We start from the raw sequence: 3,987 nt of genomic DNA on the forward strand, positions 1-3,987 counted from the left end.
ACCTATAGCAGTATCCTACTGAGATATCACCTATAGCAGTATCCTACTGAGATATCACCTATAGCAGTATCCTACTGAGATATCACCTATAGCAGTATCCTACTGAGATATCACCTATAGCAGTATCCTACTGAGATATCACCTATAGCAGTATCCTACTGAGATATCACCTATAGCAGTATCTTACTGAGATATCACCTATATCAGTATCCTACTGAGATATCACCTATATCATTTTCTTACTGGGATATTATCCATAACAGTATTTTCCTGATTTATCACATATAGCAGTAGCAATATCTTACTTAGATATTACCTATAGCGGTATCTTATTGAGATATCACCTTTAGTGGTATCCTACTGAGATATCACCTATAGCCGTATTTTCTTGAGATATCACCTATAGCAGTATCTTATTGAGATATCACCTATAGCGGTATCTTACTGAGATATCACCTATAGTAGTATCCTACTGAGATATGTATCCTACTGAGATATCATCTATAGCGGTATCTTACTGAGATATTTCCTATAGCGGTATCTTACTGAGATATTTCCTATAGCGGTATCTTACTAAGATATCACCTATAGTGGTTTCCTACTGAGATATCACCTACAACAGTATCCTACTGAGATATGTATCCTACTGAGATATCAACTTTAGCGGTATCTTACTGAGATATTTCCTATAGCGGTATCTTACTGAGATATTTCCTATAGCGGTATCTTACTAAGATATCACCTATAGCGGGATCTTACTGAGATATCAGCTATTGCGGTATCCTACTGAGATATCAACTTTAGCGGTATCTTACTGAGATATCGCCTATAACGGTATCTTACTGAGATAGCACCTATAGTGGTATCCTAGTGAGATATCACCTATAGCGGTATCCTACTGAGATATCACCTATAGCGGTATCTTACTGAGATATCAGCTATAGCGGTATCCTACTGAGATATCACCTATAACGGTATCTTACTGAGATATCACCTATAGCGGTATCCTACTGAGATATCACCTATAGCGGTATCTCACTGAGATATCACCTATAGTGGTATCCTACTGAGATATCACCTATAGTGGTATCCTACTGAGATATCACCTATAGCGGTATCTTACTGAAATACCACCTATAGCAGTATCCTACTGAGATATCACCTATAGCAGTATCCTACTGAGATATTACCTATAGCAGTATCCTACTGAGATATCACCTATAAGGGTATCCTACTGAGATATCACCTATAGCAGTATCCTGCTGAGATATCACCTATAGCAGTATCCTACTGAGATATTACCTATAGCAGTATCCTACTGAGATATCACCTATAGTGGTATCCTACTGAGATATCACCTATAGCGGTATCTTACTGAAATATCACCTATAGCAGTATCCTACTGAGATATCACCTATAGTGGTTTCCTACTGAGATATCACCTATAGCAGTATCCTGCTGAGATATCACCTATAGCAGTATCCTACTGAGATATCACCTATAGTGGTTTCCTACTGAGATATCACATATAGCAGTATCCTGCTGAGATATCACCTATAGCAGTATCCTACTGAGATATTACCTATAGCAGTACCCTACTGAGATATCACCTATATCAATATCCTACTGAGATATCACCAATAGCAGTTTCTTACCGAGATAACATCTATTGCAGTATCCTACTGAGATATCACATATAGAAGTATCCTACTGAGATATCACCTATAGCAGTATCTTACTGAGATATCACCTATAGCGGTATCTTACTGAAATATCCCCTATAGCAGTATCCTACTGAGATATCACCTATATCATTTTCTTACTGGGATATTATCCATAACAGTATTTTCCTGATTTATCACATATAGCATTAGCAATATCTTACTTAGATATTACCTATAGCCGTATCTTATTGAGATATCACCTTTAGTGGTATCCTACTGAGATATCACCTATAGCCGTATTTTCTTGAGATATCACCTATAGCAGTATCTTACTGAGATATCACCTATAGCAGTATCCTACTGAGATATCACCTATAGCGGTATCCTACTGAGATATCACCTATAGCGGTATCTTACTGAGATATCACCTATAGCAGTATCCTACTGAGATATCACCTATAGCAGTATCCTACTGAGATATCACCTATAGCGGTATCCTACTGAGATATCACCTATAGCAGTATCCTACTGAGATATCACCTATAGCAGTATCCTACTGAGATATCACCTATAGCAGTATCCTACTGAGATATCACCTATAGCAGTATCCTACTGAGATATCACCTATAGCAGTATCCTACTGAGATATCACCTATAGCAGTATCCTACTGAGATATCACCTATAGCAGTATCCTACTGAGATATCACCTATAGCAGTATCCTACTGAGATATCACCTATAGCAGTATCCTACTGAGATATCACCTATAGCAGTATCCTACTGAGATATCACCTATAGCAGTATCCTACTGAGATATCACCTATAGCAGTATCCTACTGAGATATCACCTATAGCAGTATCCTACTGAGATATCACCTATAGCAGTATCCTACTGAGATATCACCTATAGCAGTATCCTACTGAGATATCACCTATAGCAGTATCCTACTGAGATATCACCTATAGCAGTATCCTACTGAGATATCACCTATAGCAGTATCCTACTGAGATATCACCTATAGCGGTATCCTACTGAGATATCACCTATAGCGGTATCTTACTGAGATATCACCTATAGCAGTATCCTACTGAGATATCACCTATAGCAGTATCCTACTGAGATATCACCTATAGCGGTATCCTACTGAGATATCACCTATAGCAGTATCCTACTGAGATATCACCTATAGCAGTATCCTACTGAGATATCACCTATAGCAGTATCCTACTGAGATATCACCTATAGCAGTATCCTACTGAGATATCACCTATAGCAGTGTTTTCTTGAGATATTACATATAGAAGTATCTTATTGAGATACTGCCTATATTAGTATCTCATTAAGATACCGCCTATAGCAGTGTTCTTCTGAGATATTACCTATAGCAGTGTTCTTCTGCGATGTCACCTATATCAGTGTCCTTCTGAGATATATAACCTATAGCAGAGTCCTACAAATACAATGATAAACATTAAATGGCTAAAAGTACGCTTTTCCTTAAAACGTGACAGCGAGACTATCCTATTATGATGTTAAAAGATTGTTTGCCGCCTCTTTGCTGATAAAAAGGTCGTATGAACAACATGAAGTCTACTAAATGAGCTGTAAAATAAAGTTGTTGCCTTATAATTTAATCTTGCTTGTAACAAGCATTTTCATTGGCTTAAAAATTTATGTTATCAGCCCATAACGTAAAAAAATGGCGTCGCCTGATACAGCAGCGCAATTATTTCTAAAAGAAAAGAGTCCATGAATAAAAGTGGATTTCCTTAAGTGATTAAGGCTACGGATATATTGTAAAAGGAAAACAGTGTCTAGATATTTCCGTCAAGATTTCAGACTTTGTCAATGAAATTGCTTATAAACATCAGTACATTTTGCTTAAAAAAGATGAAAATGAATTTTAAAACATTGTATTTGTATTGTTTAAAAAAAATATCTCATAGGTTTTGTACACTTTCCTAATATAAATAAATATAAATCGGGGGTTTTCTTCGGTGTCTTCTAAGAGGAGACATGGAAGAAAACAAAGTTGATCTGCTGCCCCCATTGCAACACTTGGGCTTTTTTTCGTTTCGTGTATTTTCTGACTTCTTTTTTACCAGCTTTCTGATTCTGGCGTGTCTCCCTAGACACCCGTCTTTATATAACCCTGGCTGTTGCAAGGACGTTAAACCTATACAAACAAATCTGTTATTAGATACAATCTGAGATGTCTTCTAACAGACTACCATTAGCAAACAGTACCGTGTTACAATGTTCTAAAACAAATGGCAGATCGTTGATAAAAAGTAAAAATAATTCAACCCCGTAGAACCCCAG

The sequence above is a fragment of the Mizuhopecten yessoensis genome, unplaced genomic scaffold (genome assembly GCF_002113885.1).
Source record: "Mizuhopecten yessoensis strain PY_sf001 unplaced genomic scaffold, ASM211388v2 scaffold716339, whole genome shotgun sequence".
Classification (NCBI taxonomy): domain Eukaryota; kingdom Metazoa; phylum Mollusca; class Bivalvia; order Pectinida; family Pectinidae; genus Mizuhopecten; species Mizuhopecten yessoensis.